Genomic DNA, 20,986 nt, shown 5'->3' with positions numbered 1-20,986 from the left:
CACTTCTCGGGTTTGACCAGCAGTTGATGTATTTGTAGACGATGTAGTACCTCCTTGACAAGTCGGCGATGGTCTTGTAAAGTGCGAGAAAACACCAATATATCGTCTAGGTAGACGACCACAGACAGAAACAGCATGTCCGAAAATATCTTATCCATGAACCGTTGGAATTTAGCTGGTGCATTTACCAGCCCAAAGGGCATCACCCTATATTCAAAGAGCCCCAAAGGGGTACGAAAGGCAGTCTTCCATTCGTCGCCCTTCCGTATCCTCAAAAGATGGTATGCACCTCTTAAATCAAGCTTGGTAAAATAGACAGCCCCCTGGACTGCCTCCAGGACTTCTCGTATCAATGGCATAGGGTATCTGTCGCGAATGGTGACTTGATTTAGGCCCCTGTAGTCTATGCATGGTCGCAGTTCAGAGGTGTCTTTCTTTGGGATAAAGAACAAGGAAGCCCCACAAGAAGAATTGGATTCTTGGAAAAGTCCGTTTTGTAAATTAGCGTCCAGGTAGTCTTTGAGAGCACGTTTTTCTGGCATGGATAATGGATACATGCGACCAAAAGGTACCACTGCTTCCGGCGTAAGGTCTATGGAACAATCTTCATTCCTATGAGGGGGTAAGATTCTTGGCAGTGTATCTAGGAACACCTCAGCATATTCCCGGTATTGGAACGGAACAGAAGACACGGTCACTGTTCGGATGGTGTTGGTCTCTTCTTCATAGGATCTTTTGACAGGATGTTTCATGCAGTTATATTCGCAGTATGATGAGTTAAAACTCACTCTGTTGGACGTCCAGTCGATGGTGGGGTTATGCCGTCTCAACCAAGGTATTCCGATAACCAGGGGGAAGTGAGCTGCCCTGATAAGATCGAAAACCATATACTCTTGATGATCTCCCAGTTTCATCCACAATGGAATAGTCTTGTTGATTATGGGACCTGAAGACAAAGGTGTACCGTCCACTCCTTTGACTGGTATGGGTCTTGGCTTAGGTCTTGAAGGTACCATCTTCTTCTTGGCCCAATTTAAGTCGATAAAGTTACCCGCTGCACCGCAGTCCAGCATAGCCAAAACTTCTATGGGTCCTGAATCAGATAGCCAAAGGTGTACTCTGAATACCATGAGTTGATTGTCGTCTGAATCCTCTATTGGTTTGGAAGAGTTGCAAGGGTGGCAGGTGGCTCCCCCGATACTTCCCTTGCGTAAGAACGGGGGCTGGAGTTTTCCTTCCTCCTGGGTGGTACTTCTGGGCAGTTCCTTAAAAGATGTTTGGACGAACCACAATACATACATAACCCAGCTTCACGACGTCGTCTTCTCTCTTCCTGGGTTAACGGTCCTCGCATGGATCCAATCTGCATTGGCTCTTCCGTAAAATACGTGTTCCTAGGTGATGGTGATTGGGAAGGCCGTGTGGATGTCTGAGGAATGCTGCAACCTCTTCTTCTTTCCTGATGACGTTCTAGTATCCGATACTCAATCTGTAAAGACAATGTTACCAAATCCTGAAAGGAGGCCGGCCTGGCCACTCTGGCTAGTTCATCCTTAATCTCATCTTGGAGACCCCGGCGGAAAATGGTCTGTTTAGCTGAGTCCGGCCAGTCGGACTTAGCGGCCAGCCTCGTAAAAAGGGATATGTACGTCTGTAGGTCTGTGGTTCCCTGCCGTACATCGAGTATCGCTTCCAGAGAGGTGTACAGCACTTCTGGTCGGTCGAATCGCGCTTTAAGCGATTCCACAAAGTGGTCAAAGTTGTTTAAGGAGGGATCATTCCCGGTGACCAAGGGAGTGGCCCAGGACAGAGCATTTCCCATAAGATTGGCGATGATGAATCCAACTCTGGATCGAGCGGTGTCATAGGCATATGGTCTGAAAGTGAAATGGACCTGGCAGGCGTCAAGGAAGTCCTTCAGACCCCCAGGATGTCCGTCGTATTTACCGAAGGACAAAGCCATGGGTGGTAAGTCCCCCTGGTCCTCGTGGCGTAGCACCACCTGCTGCCTCAAGCCGATATTCTCATTACGTAAAGCCTGTACTTCAACAGTAAGGTTCTGCATGGCAGCCACCAGTTCTTGATACTGTTCCAGGGACGCCATGGGTATCTTAAGGCGTTGTATGCTGTCAGGTCCCTGTGTACCCTCCCAATCCTCCTCACCTGATTCCACTGAAGTAAGGTCCTCGGATACAGTACCAGATGGTTTGCTCTTCTTTTTCTTGTCGAAATATGGCTTTTCTTTAGGCTTGTGGTCCTTCCGTTCGTCTAAATAGGGTCTGGCTCCCCCGGAGGCCACCTTGGCAGAGCTGGAACCTGTCCTTGGGGTACCCCGGGGAGCCAGCCCCAAAGCAGGGAAAAAGCCAAGTGGCGGAAAAAACCCTGATGTCCAAGAGTCTTGATTGGAGTTAAACGTTCCGGAGTGCAGAGTAGAAACAAATGGGATCTTAGAACTGAAACGTGGCAGCGGGAAGTTTAAGCAGCTACTCCCTGGGATAGGAGGCAATCGCCTCAAAAATAGAAACAGGAAAAAACACAGAGAAATTAAAGCAGGTGAGTGGTGCGGTAAGGAATAACTAACACCAAACCCAAAGATGCGGAGGTCCGCGTAAGGATCCCTGGCGCAAGAGTGCTCCAGGCAAAGAGAGCGGAGACCGCTGAAAGAAGGAGGCGAACAGCAGGAAACGAAGGTAAGAAATGAGCGGCGATAGATGCCGGAATAGTACTTGAAGTGAACCGCAAGACAGCGGAAGAAACCCGGGTTGAAACAGAACGCGGAAAGTAGGAATGCCGGCAAGACGCCGAAAGAGAAAACGGTACGGGAAGACAGAAAGAAACAAACCTTAGTAGGGAGGCAGGAATAAGGGATACACACAGAAAAAACAAGGAAGAACATCAGGGCGAAACTGACAGGTAAGAGGACTAAAGTTTAAGTCGCACAGAGCGTTGTGCCAAGAACAACAGATACAACACAATGAGCGCGGGGGCGGGGTCTGGTAATATACTAGACGCCGCCATATTGGATGAGGACTAGAGCAGTAGGAGAGCTAAAGTTAATGCCTCCAGCGCTCCCACAGCTTCCACCCGCAGTTCCTGACACTATGTGGGAAAATGGATCTATTGACAATGCCAACTAATGACATGGAACAAGGATGAGCACGTGAGAACAGCAGGAAGCTTGAAGGGAGTCATAAAGATGTGGACTCCAAAGATGTATTTCTTCAAACCTATATGTGTGGATCCAGAAGAAGAATTAAAAGTGGACCCAGAGGATGAAGCAAAGGTAGATACAAAAGAAGAAGTGAAAGTGGTCGATGAATCGCCCAGAGGGGGGAGTGTAGAGGAGGTCCCAAACACGACCCGCACTCCAACCGTCCACTTTGAAGTACCAGGAACATTCACGCCGAAATATGTAACGTATGATGAACAAATAAACCAGCAGAGAGCCGCAGTGGGGCTCTGTCCAGTACCTATCAGACTGACAGCACCTATTGAAATACTGACACCTAAGAAAACCTGGACAGTGAGGTACCCATTGAGAAAACCATATCGGCAAATGAGACAGAATGATTATTGTTAAAATCCAATACCTGAAGAAGTCAAGAGGATACTAAAAGAAGACAAATGATGACATCATAAGAACCTGGACTGACTCTTGTATAGAAGATATGACGACCTGTGAATGATGGAAGGAGACAAAACACCATGGATAAGTGACATCCTGAGTTTAAAGTAAAACAATTGATGTCAAATGTAAGAAACTTATGCCATAAGCGAGATGAAGATATTCAGTCAGTTTACACGTGTATACATGCAAGGAACCACAAGAAGCTAAGAATAAATGTGAGGCTTGCTAAAGCTTAGTAGTAAGATAGATTGCAGGCAGCGCCACCTATACATATCTACTTCAAGAAAACACTTTATATAAGTATGCTTCCACTATGCACAAGAGCAGAACCGACCAAAGTTTACTTAAGGTCTCAAGAGGAGAGCTTTGCAGCAGGAAAATTGAGAATTAAGGACAGAGAGAAACTCATACAAAGACCAGTCATGCCAAGAAGCCAAGGCCGTATCAGCTGAAATAGCCCAACAGTGGTTACAATTCATGAAGAGAAGAACAGTGTATCCTATTCTGAAAGGTCAAGATATGCCACAGAAGGCAGATGGCTGACAAAATGAAATCAAATACACAAATTGCATGAAGAATAAGATGATTTCACGGTGTCGAAATCATGTGACCGAGCAAGCAGAAGGGATGAAACCTTCACACCTATGCATGGATTTGTGCCATGCCCAGACGCCTTAACTTTTCCAGACCAAGAAGATGTCTTAAAGCCAAAATACAAAGAAATAATTGACACATGACCACTGAAGTGATGATTGATTGTTGCAATAATTGGAGGGAGGCTGGGGGAGGGAGCAGACTAACTCCCTGCACCTGGCCAGCTATTCTGCATGCTGCTAGGCTAGCGGAAAAGTATGAGTGGGGTTATTGCCATCCCAATCATAGTGGACCAATTAATCTAGCGTCCTATAGTTAGTAGACCCAATGAGACGTACTTTTAGTGACGTCCACAGCAGCCATTTTGAGGGAAGGGCTTAGATACCCCACCTGACGCTGTTTATCCAATCTCCTCACTTCGTTACTATATACAGATATTACACCTATATTAAAGTTAACTTCCTAGGACCAACAGAATTGCATGCAACTTTTTAAGCATTACACGTCAGCGATGACCAGTTTTCAGTACAAATTATGTTTTTTATTAAATTACAAGAGTTGAAGCGAGAAGGAAGATTGAGCAATTGCTGATATTCATTAACTCCCCATTTTTTGTACTTGTTACTAAACGGACTCCCTTTGCCAAACCATTGAGGTGTCATTATTGATTTGATGCGTGAATATTAATCTGCATCCCCATCCATCTCACGGGTGCTGCTGCCTCATCTTAAAGTGCTATTGGGCTCTATGGGCCGGTTGGGGTCCTCGTGCACACTGTTTTACAGTATATTGTGCATGATAAGGAATGGGTTGGTAGGAGGTTTAACAGTAGTGCCACTCTAAATTACATGACATTAGTGAATCAGTCCTGTGTGGTTGAGTAAGGGTTGCTTGTCCACTGCAGGGGTTCATTCTGTCTACTTTCTCTTTGAAGCACAGTGACAGGTATATGCTTTTCTCTACCTCAATTCCTAACATATCCCATACTGGATGCAGGGGTAGAAGGGGCTTGTACCCCCTTTGGGGTGGAGGAAAGGCTCCGTTCATAGGGGTGATACCATGACATCATTACTCTAGAAGAAGAGAACCCCAACACACAAGAACGTATCTCAGGAGTGTATAAATAAAAAGTCAAAAGATGCTACACTCAGAGATACAAGGTTCATCAAGACCACGGTGGACATCAGGTTAATAATACCTGAAAATTGAGTTGCAGGTCCTGTTAGGGTCATTAGAGTGCTCACCAGTTCACCTGATGGGCCCCATGATAATCTATACTGGCTTTGAATAGATTCAAGTAAGGGACAAGGCTGTACACATTGATATTAATGTCTCATAAACGGTTGTGTTTGGAATGACTTTGAGGAGCTAGAAAAGCTGAATAATCCCAATCACCTGGTTTTTGAAGGGGTCACTAGATCAGAGGCCAAGGGTAAACATTCTACAGGATGTGTATCTAGGAAGGCTCTGACATTACCCAGGGGTTAAAGGATAGGAATGGCTGAATTCCCTCCTGCTTTACCTGCCATCGTGTATTTTCCCTTGGGAGAAGAAGAGGAGGTATTTGTAGAAACGAAAGTCTCTCTACTCATTGACAGAACTGAAATGCTGTCCTATTGAAGAAGGGGTCCTGACAAGGTAGATTTCTGTAAGGGTTAATGAGAATTACTTTGGGGGTCATTTTCTAAACCCCTTGATTAGCAGAAAGTGGTGGTAAAAGTGGCAGTAATGATAACAGTCTTATTGAATGATGCTAGGGATTTCACATGATTTGGCAGGTGGTATTGGGGAGAGATGCGTGCTGAAAGGCGCAGGGACACCCCACACCCTGGACCAGGGTATTAGGTAACAAGATATACTGAAAAAATGTCCAGAGGTTGTTTTTTAATTTATAAAAGGTATCAAAATGTATTTACCAAGATACATTATTTTTCACAATGAATGAATCACCAATTAATGTACACATTAAATTACATAGATATTGCAGGAGAGCATAATACACCAGATTATAAAACCTAACACGACCATCATTCTTCAACAATCAAACCATCATTTGCAACTCAAATCAATCAACCTCATTCATTCGCAGTAAAAATTGAACCAAACTATTGGTGCAATATATATGTAGTAGCACTTCATTAGTTAGCCCCACATAGTCTTTGTCATTTCATTTCATCCACATTGGGTATGTATTAACACAATAATTGTCCAAGATGTGCTCTATTCCAGGGAGTGGGTGCATTCAACAAAAAATGACAGATCCCATCCCCGGATATCCTTCTCTACCGGTTTCGACGTTTGAAAACAATTGGAACAACGTCTTCATCAGGAGAAACAATTATTACAATATTACAACTGACTCCCAGTGTAATGCTCTCTCAATAGTCTGACCCACAAGTAAGGCTCGAGACAAGTTCAAGAAGATTCCATATCTCGAACAAGGTGCCGGAATTATTCCAGTGCTCAACCAACTATTGCCATATATGCCACCGAAATTCAGCTTGAACGAATCGAATTTCAAATTTGTCTCCATGTACTTATTCAATGACACAGCAAATCACACAGCACTCGAGTGCTGATGAGGTAAGAAGCCGCCGAACAAAACATGCCAACAGCAATCCCGAAATCCTGTAAGTGAGATGTCCTGCGCCGAGAAATGAACATAAACCTGGGGGAGTGAGGCAGACTTTACATGCCTGCCTCCTTTCTCGCTTTGCCTGCCATGATATCCCCTCCATTGTCCTGTGCCTGTTTTACTGCATTTTGGAAATGGACATCTCATCAAATTATAGCTCATTATTTGTATGGGTAGAAACGGGTCAGGTGGTAGTTAAATCATGGGTATGGCTATGGAGGGGAAAGAAGGGTGGCAGAACAGGGATATGTGGGGCTGACCCTGATAAAAATATCACAGGAAAATGTTGGGAAATGTCCATGATAAGGGAATGTCATAGATATGCCGGGCAAATCCAACAAGTATACTAACAGCCTGAGATGTTCATGCTGGTGGCAAACCAATGAATTCCCATTGATTCCACCTGTTTATTCCACCTTGCAAAAGAAGGTGGATTCCATTGGAATCCAACGTAAGTACCTTTTGCAAGGATTAACTGCCACAGGCATTTGGGCTCATTTGTATTCAGAAGTGTAAAAGAAAGGTGTAAAAGCGATTTTGCCTATTTTACACTTTTCTTTTGCAAATACAAATGATGAAAATTGCATGGACGGGCAGGGCTTTTCCTTTTAATTGCAAACATGTATGGTCTCTCCCATTTTAATTTATGATTTTCGTTAAATGATTAAACCTTGCAGTAGAGTTGCGGGTGAAAGAGGCCAGAGAGAGAGACTGCCTCTTTACTTTTACAGGTGGAAGATGGTAATCCAGATTGAACAATGCTACAGGACATGTCATACTTAACAAAGGTCTGTTACAGCAGGCACAAGATCCAGGAAACTTTGGTTCCTTTACCAGTGGGTGGAGTTCCATTTGAGAGCGGGGGATTGACGTTGTTTGCCCCCTTGGCCCTCCCACATCATCAGGACTTTGTTTTTTTGGTAGTAGTTGTTCACTTAATCAGGTACCCCAAAGACATACCCATGATAACGGCGACGCCCATAGTGGTAACTCAAGCTCTCCTTGGTATCTTTACCAGGCAAGCTTTCTCCAAGGAGGTTGTTCCCCACAAAGGAAGCAATTTCATGTCTCACTACATGAAATCCTGTGTAATGTTTCATCCAAATAAATTATTATGTGGTGATTTACTACGTAGTATTTTGCTTGCATGGGGGTAGAATAGATCGGTATATGTAGAAGGGTAGGAATTAGAGAGGGGTGGGAAATGATAACGGTGTGGGTGGTGTGAGATTGGCATCATGGAAGGGGGCACAGACAACAGATTCGAAGATGAGCAATCTTTTAATAAAGAAAATGTCAGGATGGATTAAGGCCTAATTTGACCTATATTAAGGTGGGATTTCCCTACCTAAAGAAACTAATGAACGTCAATGTCAGTAGGTTCAACATACAAATCTGTCTGAATCCAAATCCTATTCTTGTCCTCACAACTAACATCACATAATGTGCAGGGACATCAACTATAACTCAAAATAGTGTTCCAAACATGAAGTTCTGAGCTACTTCAAGCTCTGGCTTATTTGATAGTTTTCTCTCCCAAATGTCAACATGTTCACCACAAAGTTCAATTTCTCTTCCTGTTAACATCAGATGAAATAAAGTGTATAAAGGTTAAGGTGCCTTTCCCCACGTTCGACACAGTTCCAGGGTAATTGAATTCCAGGACACCAAAACCCAGGGTTCCTTTCCCCAAGCTCAATGTTCATATGAAAAGAAGGTATGCTTGAGGCTTTTGTCTTTTAGATGAACGTGCATAACTCAGGCTCCATTCCTCAAGTCTGATGTTTATCACCATTGGCTTTCTTAATTTCACCACAGTTAGTTTGATTTGGGTAGCATTGTCAGCTTCATTCAATGCATGAAGTTACTTTGATTAATTTCATTTAGTTCGGTATTCAATATTAGTAATGTATTTTGCGTTGTTCCATATATTACATTACTAGCATTTATTTCATTCAGCTGGGGAGTCAGCCCAAGTAACGTACTTGGTTTTATTCATTTGACCGGTATTGTATTTTCGGTCTTCTTACAGCACCCCGGCTATTGAGAGTGTCCCAGGCACGTACCCCGTCTTGGCAGCTTCTTCTTTCTGCTTTCGGTTTTCTGGGGCAGCCAAATGGTCTTGCACTTCACAATGCACTCGTTGGCTTTTCTGAGGGGCTTTGCCTTTGTCTTTCTGCAGCGCCTGCTGTTCGCCTGCCCAGCTGGTGAACCTTGATCCGCATACAGCTTCTGACGGGATTCCCAGGACTTCTGATGGCGTACTGGCTTCTAGTCTTCTCTTCACGCACAGCTTCCACCCTGGAGCCAAAATGGAGCCTTTAGTGTTGCTAAATCCAGAAACCAAGGCCCTGTCCTTTGTTGTTCTTGAGTGTGATTGAGTGGAGATTGGGAGTGTTCATGTGGGGTAACATGTCTGGCATGAGCACCAGCTGAGAGCTCACAAAGAAATGTATGGGTTCACATGAGAGTGATTTCAGGGGTCGGCTGTCTGGGATTTCTCTAGAGTCCACAGTCCCTGGGTTTGCCCAGGAGAATGCCTATGAATATTTGCGTGTGGTGGCCACCACTGGTTGGCCAAATATTCCAATGAGGTGTACAATTGGTAGTAAGGAATAACTTCTTTAAAAGAAATGTGATTTGTTTAATAATGCACTTCATGCAGTACTCCGGCCTCTAAAGAGTGAGACCGGGAATGGGAATCGAAACTGTGTTGCTCAGAGCTGTCTTACTTCCAAGACAAGCATTTTTTCCTTGGGCTATTCTCCCAGCTTTCCAATCTTGTTTGTCATAAAAGCTGATAGTTTGCACCAGTAACTTTGTCAATTGCTGTGATTTGATCCTTGTGTATCCAAGAGAGATGGCAGACGTGAGGACGACTGGGGAAGCTCTACACCAGCATCATTTTTTGAACTCTGAAAATTCAATGACAAAGCTCTTCCTCTCCACCTTAGCAGAAGGAAATATGCCCAGTCTTGTTTTTCTTTGATCCAGTGGAAACATCTCGGTCTGTTCATAAGGTGGTGTTATTGTGGCCTGTGACCCCTGGAATCGAGCACTGTAGCCTCCTATTGTCCCTTTCTTGCTGTTGCTTCTGCTGAACCTTTTACTTTACAGCCCAAACATGTAACAGTTCCTGGTACATCCTCCAGTCGTGGGGATGTCCAGTGATGTTCACTGTTGCCATCCTGCATTTCTTTTGGTAGTCCCTCAGACCTCATCTGGGTATCAAGACCTGTTTCTCCAGGTTCAGGTACTTCTTCTGCATACCTTGTCAATGGGGCCATCCCTGCTCCTCTCGACAGATTCTTCTCTGGAACAACTAAGAATGTATTTATTCATTAGGTTCTCATGTTGGGTGTCTTTTGACTTACCTGTCAGGGTTTGTTTAATTCCCTGCTTTGCAACAATATTCTAAATCATTCTCATAACTCCAAAAACAATTCCATTGAGCCTTACCTCTCTGCTAACCTCCTTCTAATCTCTCTTCTTCCTTTAATCTCAATGATTCTTGAATGTGTTGTCTATTCTCAAGTCACATTAAATTGGTATCTAGAATATTCATCAAAAATTAATTAATCAAATGAATATCCATCGAATTTTAGTCATTGAAAATACTTTCCATCGAAATGCATTTTCATTTAATAAAATTCAATGGATTTTTCAAATCGAAAATTAGGGTTAGGGTCAGGTTAGGGTTAGGGTTAAGGTAAGGGTTGGGGTTTGGGTTAGGGTTAGGATTTGGGTTAATGTTTGGGTTTGGGTTATGGTTAGGGTTTGGGTTAGGGAGGTGACCATGGGGGTTGGGGAGGAACCCCCATCTATATAAATAAAAATGTAAATGTTTGTTCATAATCTTAAATCTCCGAAAGTTCTTCACTGATTGCTTTGAAATTTTGACACAACATTGCATTCAAATAGGTGTGTGTTTTTATTTACCTACTATACATAGATGTCACACCTGTGACAGTAAAAACATGCTTTTTCTGAAAAACAGCACCATCTGTTGGACGTAAAAGAAACACACGCTATACTAAATATTTTACTGAACAACAGCGCCATCTGTTGGACGTAAGAGCAACACACACTATACTAAACATTTTACGATTCCATTTCAATGTTTCCGATTTAGAATGGCTCAAATAAGTGCAGAGGAAGCAGCAGAGCGACGTGCAGCCACACTTTAGGATGCACGGTTGCGAGCACGGCTATCGCGTTCTGCAGCTTCAGATCTGCTTCATTCTTAACAGAATGAACGCAACAGGCTAAGAGTGGCTGAAAGACATCAATGAGAAACAACAGATCAGCGTCAAACACGACTCCGTGCTCAGCGACCACGCGATTACAATCGCCTTGCATTCCGGTACAACGCAGCTGATGATTATAGTTTGAGCCATCATGTTCTCATCGGCACCATGACTGAAGCGTGTCCTCATTGCAAGGCTCTGAAATTTAATGGAGAAACGAAAGGAATATGTTGCCCCGCCGGGAAAATTAAACTGCCTCAGCTTGGAGAACCACCAGAGCCATTAAAAACTACCCACAAGCATTGTGAAATTAAACATATTAGAAACGTGCGCTTTCTCGTTTCTTTTTTTTCCATTTAACCATACTGAGCCACAGCAACGCGTGGCCGGGGACAGCTAGTTAAATAATAAACACTAAAATGTAACATGAAGCTGACCAGTGCCAAAATACTTTGAAGATTTCAGCACTGGACAGCACCATGTAACGTTTTACCGTGAAAAAATAAATGCATCGAAATGCTGTCTTTTACATTTAAAAGTACATATCAATCGAAACATGTCCATTCCTATTTTCGATGGAGAAGTTTCGATGGATATGTTCTTTTAAATGTACAAGATAGCATTTTGATGCATTTGTTTTACTTGTATTTTTTTCAATGGATATTAGTTTCTATGGTTGTTTTTTCCGATGAAAAGACCATAAACTATTCAATCTTGATCTTCTCTCCTTACGGCCTCGGCACCAATCCTCTTGACCTTTCTGTTGCTTTTAACACAGTTGATCACCTCTTTCTACTTGCAGTCTTTCTTCAATGTGCTTCTTGGGTAGTGTTCTTCAATTGTGTCAATCTTATCGAACTGATGGTTGATTTTCAATTTCTCTGGCAGGGAAATGCTCTCCCTCTTTCATTCTCTTACATGGTGCCCAGAAGGGCTCAGCCTTGGTTCCATTTCTCTCTTCACTGTATACCGCTCTCCTCTTTTCTATTGTTTTTTCATATAGCCTGCTTTCCCAATTCTATGATGATGACACCCAAATCTATGTATCCTTCTCTGACTTTATCTACTGGTATACTATTAATCCAATCCTGAAGGCAGTCTCTCATTTCTTAGATCTCAATACCTCTAAAACTGAGATCCTCTTCCTCCCTGCTTCCACGATACCCCCATCTTCCTGCTTCAATACGTAATCTGGTTGTGTACATTGACTCTACTCCCTCTTTCACTACAAATATTTCCGATACTGCTCTTCTTTCTGCCACTAACTCTATTACCTATGTAAGACTCAGCTTTTCCTCTCTTGCCACACCCCTAAACTACTCATCTCTACTCTTGTCTTCTCTCACCAAGGCTATTTTTCTTCTCTACTCTTTGCTAAACCTGTTTATCATCTCACCCCACTTCGTTCTATCTTGGATTCCTCCATTTGTACTTAATGCTACCTTCCCCCATGTACTTATATTTCTCCTTCCTTTCATTCTTTTTCTTGACTGTCCTTTAAAGCTCGCTCACTCTTCCACTTCATAAGTGAAGGGAACCATTGTCGCAGAGGGAAGGAGGAGACAACGGCACACAAGCAGGTGTACCGCCAAGAGGAAAGTAAGGGTGTTGGGGTCAGTGGGTTGTCAGAAATGTTCGGGGGAGTGAAAACCGAAAGTCAATTTCATTCAAACAACTTTTGTTTATTTCTCCCTCAAACATTTCTAATTTGTGCAATTCATGGTAATCACTGCAGCGACCTAGTTCCCATGGGTATTTTCCCTATCCTATTTTTTTTGTTTGTGCTATTAGGTGGCTGTATAAGCCAAAACTATTGTATTAGAGTACAGATGGTGTATAAGAATTAGGCATTTTACAGGCACTGCTATAAGCTGTCCAGGTACTTGCCACATGTTATGCCTAATAACACCAATGACCAGTTAATAACTCTGCAGCAGTGCCTGGCAAATGCCTTTTCCGTGCCTACACAAAAGCCCAAACTGTTGGCATTGCCAATGCTTGTTTGGTAGGAGGGATATCCTCCCCTCTGCCAACTTCTAATGTATTCCACCATTCTCTTAACCTGATTCATAGATGGTCAGAAGATGGTGGTACGGAGGTTAGCCACCTGCAATGTAGCTATTGACCCTCCACCAGACTCCATCTGGGTTGGAGATGAGACCATGGTGCAGTGGCCTTCAAACTTTGTTGGCCAGGCCCCCCCTGAGCAAAATTTGGGCAGGCCCAGCCCCCTAAAAAATGCCAAATGGACAATATGTATTGCGCACCGTCACCACACCCTACTCCCAGTATAGTCCCTGGGCTCACCCACCTGCTCCCAGCACAGTTGCTGGGCTCCCTCATCCCACTCCTATCCAGTCCCTGGGCTCTCCCCACCCCATCACACACCCTGGGCTCTCCCCACCCTGCTCCCACCACTATTCCATGGTTCCCGTCCATCCTGCTCCCACTACAGTCCCTGGGCTCCCCCCATACCGTTCCCAACACAGTGGCGACTGGTGATTTTTTTAAGTGGAGGGGCATAACTATTTCCCCCAAAAATGCCATAGCGACCGAGCGCAGTGAGGGAGCCCGAACCAATCAAAGGCGGTACGGAGGGTTTGCCCCACGTGAAATTCTTTAACAATAATGGGTTAAAATATTGCTTTGCAGAGCATACTTTTAAAAAATTGGTAAATAGCCAAACAGTTTGCAATTGGTGCTGGGGGGCCCAGGGGGCGGGCATGACATTTTTAACTAGACATCTATGATAGATGTCCAGTAAAAAGATACCATCCCTGTCCCTTGGGCTCCACTGGGCCTAACATAATCAACATGATTATGTGTGTATGCAATGCGCTAGGGTGCCAAGGGGGAAAGCATGGCATTTTTGACTGGACATCTATGATAGAAATTCAGTAAAAAAAATACCATCCCTGTCCCCTGGGCTCCATAGCGCATCAGAAGTAGAGCTGATGTTGGCAGGTGGGTAGGGGGATTGTGCAACAAAGGCATTTAGGCATTTTTAAAATGCTTTTGTTGTACAACCCTCCTTCCAGGGGCGTTGCTAGGGGGGTCTAAGGGGCCTATAGCCCCTGATCCTTTGGTTATAGCCCCGGATAGAATCTCAGGAGCTACAGCCAAAAGACTAGCTAGCCCCCAGTCCCAACATTTCCGACATCAGCTTAGCCCCGGGTCTTTTCCAGACCTAGCAACTCCCCTGCCTCCTTCCCCCCTTTATCCACCACTTGCCAAAATCAGCTCAATGGACCAAAACAAAGTAACACACACACACACACACACACACACACACACACACACACACACACACACACACACACACACACACACACACACACACACACACACACACACACACACACACACTCATACAGCAATCACTCTATCATTCTTCACACGAGCATCCATCACCATACACTCACTCATAACACAAGCATCCATGCATCCATACACATGTTTAAATAAAAACAAATGAACTTAAACGTACCTTCTGCATTGGCCTGCGTGTGGGTTCTGAAACACCCGGCTCCAGGCTCCTGTGTCCGTGTGTGCGAGGAGGCGCAGCAGCTCCCCCCCGCAGATACAAATATGCAGTGCCCCAGCCAGCATTTCCAATGAGCTATGCAATGCTGGTGAAGCAAAACACACCAGCACTTGCATGGGCCAGTGAGCATGTGCGGCTGGGGAACTAAACTGAACTGTCAGAGGGAAATAGTGTTTCCCTTTGACAGTTCAGCCAGCCCAGGAGCACTCCCTCAGCTGGAAAAAACAGCTGAGGGAGTGCTCATTGTTTCACTGGTCTGGCTCCTTAGCTCCTCCATAATGGGTGAGGGGCCACTGGGTGGGCGCCCCCTCATCATTATGGATGAGCCGCCAGGCTTAGACTGTCCTATAGGGTAATAGGGCAATGCCTGCACCGAAAATTCAAAATTCTAGTGTTGGCCTGTCAAAATGGGCCAATCTTTTTGGCCAATGTGGGCGTGTTTGATGAGTAACTTCACTATGCAGTTTGTAATTTTGACCATTGTTGCTGAATAAATATTCTTTAAATTTCATAATTTAACACAAAGCGCGGCCTTGGGTACTGTTCAAACAGTCTGTGACTAAAGGAATGAATATCCATTTACAACTGCGGGCTACTTTTTCATTGGTGCCTGAGACAATTTCATGCTTCAGCTCGACCATGTGAGCCGCCCCTGCCCATTTCTTCCAATACAAAAATAAATATTTTCTTTTTTTCCTTTTTTACATTTCTAGCTGGGCTGTCACAGCCCCCCAGGGATGTGGCCGCTGCGCCCTGCGGGGACGCGAACCACAGTTTGAATACCGTTGCCATAGTGTGAGAAGGCTCTTTCCCAGCAAAGGTCTAATCAGCGGTTTGCAACAAATGTTTTTGGCTACTACTCCCATCAGCCCTAGCCTGTATTGTCAGTTGTGTAGGATCTTGGGACACGCAGTTCAGAACATCTGGACAGTTTCTATGGATCAGAACATGGGGGTACTCATCACTGACGCCACTAACATTAGCCAATCATTAGGGGTCTTCGTGTAACAATTTTCAAGTATCTAATAGATGGGACAACCCAAGTATACCACCTGACTCATCCTCAACCACTAATACTGTTCTCTATATGTATGCTATACTAACCCTACCACTCGAGGAACCAATCCGGAGTAGCGATAGGTTTTTTGCTAACTTTCCCAGGTGACGCAAGTAGCGTGTCATACTGAGGCAAAAAGGGCCTGCGAGCCCCACGAATTTTGAGAGTCTGGACGGACGCGTACGATCCTAGACCCATCCCTGCCGCTGTTTTAATAAAGAGCAGAACCACCTTGCTTCTTGTCTGTGTCTCATACTCATTTTTGGGAACACGGGAGGAGTTGGGGCCTCCCAGCCCGGAGGTCCGTGGACGGCACAGCCGACCCCGGGAGAATCACCCCGACAAGTTGGAGGCACTGCTGAGATCTGTTTACGATCTACCGTTTTATTTTTCCAAGGCCTCTCGTTGCGAGGAGGCCCGGCGGCGCAGCCCCCTCTGCCGCTGCCCTCTTTTTTGAGGACTACAGGACCATCGCGGAACTGCGAGAAGACCGGGCAGCGCAATCTGGATATTGGCCCTCGGGTGCCGGTTGAGAAGTATCCCGCCCGCGGTTGGCGAGTGTCCAGACGTGGTCCAGACGAGGGGAGGTGGCAAGCCGCTTGGAGGGGTGCACGCAGTCAAGCGGCCCCGCATCAAGAGAACTTGGTGAGTATGTCACACCCAACAAGCAATGTGAGATTGTGAGGGAGGGGGGGAGGAGTAAAATAAGGGCGGTGGGAGGTGTTACTAAGGTGTGCAGCGAAGATTTGATCAATTAGTGTTAACGGTAAAGTGAATGGTAGCAGGACAGGCGCGAGAGCCGTCTGCTACCACGTCACGGAAAAGGGTGGGCGGAGCAAGAAAACATCACGTGCGGTTGCTCGTAGATGCTGATTGGCCTAGGTCGTGGCCACCTGTAAGGGGTGTGTGTGTGTGGCTTCCTATGAATTGGCGGTTATTGATCAATGAGTAGATGAGGATCCCTATTGATCGAGCAGTGAAACTCGATAGATAGATGACGTTTTCCTGTAGGTGGTAGCTAACTGGTTACCTAGTACGGAAGATAATTGGCTGGTTAAGCCCTCCCATTGAGGGGCGTATCACACGCGAGGCGACGCAGCGTGCGCAGTCGGATTATATTTTTGGTTACCTTGTTTCAGGCGTAACAAGAGGACAGCTGTGGGGTTAACGGGGACAAACAGCAAAAAAACTTATTGCGAGCTTTCTGAAGTGTAAAAGATCTTACCGGTAGTTTTGGAAGAGGTTGGTGACGTCACCCGTAGGGCTTTCATAGGATACCTTGACCACACAGCATTGTTGAGGGGTGGTGGGGAAGTGAATAGTGGACAGGGGGTGTGCACGGAGGTTGTCGGCCACCCCAAATATGGGACAGGTGGAGAGGGGGAAGTGACCGTGCACGGAGAACGCTGGTCACGCCGAGCGAGGTAGGAGGAGGAGGGGAGGAGAAAGGAGAAAAAAAAAAGGGGGTGGGACGGCTGTATAAGCACGTCACACAGGGCACGCAGCCGCAGAGGGCTTCGTGCGCCGTGGCCGCCGGGGGCCGTAACGGTATTAAGGAAGAAAAACAAATACAGGATATTTGCAATTGTTATATTTGACTGTTTTCCCTTTTTAGCGGACGGTCGCAAGACCCCAAACTACGGGGCCAGGTAACATATCTGCAATTGTCATATTTGACTGGTTTTCTTTTAGCGGACGGTCGCAAGTTCCCAAACTACGGGGCCAGGTAACAACAACTATACTGAAGGGAGCTAACAACACAGTGTAACCATGTCATACGGGTCAGGATCGGGAGGGTGGGGGAATACCCTCACTACCCCGCTGGAGCATATGTGTAAAACACTATCGCCCCATAGGGAAAAACTGATCAAATACAGCATAGAATGGACACAAGGAACAGACAACAAAATGACGACACCCTGGCCGCCTAACGGCAGTTTCGACCCGTACGTCCAACACTCACTACTGACATATATACATAACAGATACAAGGGGAAGAAGTTGGCGCATCACGTGGAGATGTTTAACTTATGGAGGCTATTCCAGGGGTCCCGACCAGGACCAACCGTGATGTTCACTGTGGAGGAAACGAAGGAGGGAAAGAAGATTAAGGCGGAAGAGGTAAATGGGGAAAAGGAGGTTGACAGCGCACCGTGCGCGGGAAGAGACAGAGGGAGGGGGGAGAAAAGCTTAGCATCGCAAATGAAATAGAAATAAAAAAGGAAAGGACCGACGACATGCCTTTAGCGAAAGTAGGGAAAAAGGAGGAAGGGGGGTTATATCCTGTGACGGAACTACGAGAAGCGGTTAGGCAACAACTAACGGCAGCTGAGGGGTATTCGAACCCAGCGTACAGCCCACCACCATATACAGCTACAGGTGGCTACACAGGGGGGGAGGTGACAAGTACGGTAGGCCCAACTTATACGAAGATGCACGCAAGGGAAGGGAAGAATAGTGAAGAACCAATCCCAACCATAGGACACGACGAGTGGGTAGCCGCGCAGGTGCTGTTAAAATTGCGAGGGACACTAACGGGAGAAGAAAAGGAGGTAGTACGGAAAATGAACGAGGACGATGAGGGTAGCAGTGAAATAAGAGGGGAGGAAGGTAAAAGGAAAGAAGGGGAGCTGTTACGAGCAGAGGAGGAGATGTTGGAGGATTGATTGGCAGAATTAAGGAATGAGCAAAACGCCCTGAACAAACAGCTTGAGAAAGAGGAACGAGAGAGAAGGAGGGAAAGGAAGGAAAGTAAGGATGAGTTAGAAAAAATGAGGGAACGAACTGAAGAACAGAAGAGGGAAGCTGAAAGGATGAAGGCGATAGCAGAAAGGGTATCTCGAGCAGCACAGCGTGACAGGAAAAGAGAGGAGGAAGAGAATGAAAAGGAAATGGAAATATGGAAGAAGAAAATACTATCAGAAACCACCAAGAAATACGAGGAAGGCAAAGTAATAGAAAGCATATTAGAAAGGGAGAGAGAGAGAGATGGGAAAGGAGGAGAGAGGAAGAAAGGATATTAGAGAAGGTGAGTAGTGAGGTGATGAAGGAATTAAAAAAGAAAAGAGAGGAAATAGGTGGTGAAATAGTAGAGAAGAGGGAAGGGGAAAGAAGATATAGGAAAGGGGAGAGTGAGGTAAGGAAATATGTACGCAGGGATGCAGAAGTAGCCACAACATCAGCACAAAGGGGAGCAATTGGTAAAGAAGAAGTGGAAGGAACGGATTTAATAGACTTAAAAACAGTGACGATTAGGGGGAAAAAGACGGATTGGGGGTTGTCGCTCCTGGATGACTTTTGCAGCGAAGAAGAAGAAGGAATGGGGGGAGAAGGAAGAAGCGGCGATAGGGAAAGCTTAGACAAATTGTACATCACCCGCACCAACAGGGAATCACCATGGGCATGCAGAAGGAAGGAAGAACTGGGGGGAAGTGAGGAGAAAGAACGAGAAGTGGCTGGAAGACAAACACGTGCAGCTACACCCACATCATCCCGTCCAACATGTCCGCCCACACCCGCTCCTGAACACACCCCCTACACCGGCAGGCTTAGAGATCTTCCCGGACGTAGGCAGGAAGAACGGACACACACACCCACATCAAATAAAGAAAATAATAAGAGAAGGGGAAGAAATGAAGGGGAAGCTGCAACTAGCGGTGGTAATATGGACATGACAGATGATCTAGATGACACAGAAGAAGAGGAGGGTTATGCGGACTCCACACCGCGACAACTGGGGGGACAGATGGGACACAATCTAATGCCACTATTGGAGAGGGGGGGGGTTAGACCACAATACGTCCCTTGGAAGCATGCCGATAAGGAAAATATAAAGTGTAGGCTCCCAACACTAAGTGGAGGAGCGGGAAAATTGATATACTAGATGGAAAAACACACTGCAGGACAGAAACTAGCAGTAGGAGACGTGAAGGGCCTATTAATATCAATATTAGTGGATGCGGCAGATGACATCTGGAAGAGAGCGGGTTTCCCCGGGGTCACAATAACGAACACATCACATGACGGGGCGCCATTTGCGAATTGCAGGCATGCATTATGGCAAGCTCTGAGGGTACAATACCCAGACACCTCAGACATAGGAGCAATTACGTCACGCAAGATGCGTGAGAACGAAGATCCTGTTGATTATATCCAGGAGATTCAGGAGAAGTGGCGTATGGAAACTAGAGAGCAATGGGACAAGACACCGGCAATATTTTACCACATACTAATACAAGGGCTCCCGGAGGCAGTACAAAAACAATTGAAGAAAGTAGTGGAGATGGAAGCCAAGGCTTGGCCGGAAATACAACTGACAATAGTACACCATTGTAGGACGTGGCAAGAAAAGATGAAACAAAAGGAAGAAGATAGAAAAGCGGAAGAGGCTAAATTAGTGCAGAAAAAACTGACTAAATACACCATGGAAGGTGCACTAATAACTACACCAACAACAATGACACCAAACCCCACGCAAGTAGTGGCCGCACAGGATCCCTCACAACTACAAATACCACCACTACCACAATCACCACGACTTATAACACAACAGCTGCCACCACCCCCACCATACACGGCTAACATGGGAGTAGGGGACATGGCACCAGGAAATGGATATTATAATAACATCAGGGGAAGGGGAGGAATGATGAGGGGGAGGGGATATGGCCAACCTGCACAACAGCAAGGGGGAGGATTCCGAAGCTTCTACCCCACTGGGCAACCAGTGTACCAAGATAATGCAGGAAGTTTCCCATGGCAGACCAGGGAACCACCTGTATGTTGGGTTTGTGGGATGTTAGGACACATGTCACGTACGTGTAGAATGAGACCCTCCACACCAGCATGGGGGGAACAAGGACAACAAGGGCCTATGAGGGAGCAACAGGGTTACCAACAACTACCGGGGCTACCACAGAGCAGCACACAGCAACAATTAGCAACACAACAACAGCCGCAGACATATTCCCTACCGCAACAACAGGTAGCAATAACACAACAACACCAAGTGCAGCCAGTGCAGCAGCCCACTCAAATACAGGACCATAAGGTAACCTCCACAGATACACAGCTACAACAAACACAATTGGGAAGGGTGACTGTCCTGGGACACAACCCTTACACAGGAAGTGGTCAGTCATTATACCCACAATAGGACAGCCCACAGACGTCCTTGGTGTGTCCCATCCCGTCAATAACACCTAATAGTGTGGAGGAACCATGCATTGAGGTAACGATAGCTGACAAAAAATTATCATTCCTTGTTGACACTGGGGCAACC

Source organism: Ambystoma mexicanum, chromosome 5p (genome assembly GCF_040938575.1).
Source record: "Ambystoma mexicanum isolate Mex_15411 chromosome 5p, UKY_AmexF1_1, whole genome shotgun sequence".
NCBI classification, from domain to species: domain Eukaryota; kingdom Metazoa; phylum Chordata; class Amphibia; order Caudata; family Ambystomatidae; genus Ambystoma; species Ambystoma mexicanum.
This window is presented reverse-complemented; position numbering follows the sequence as displayed.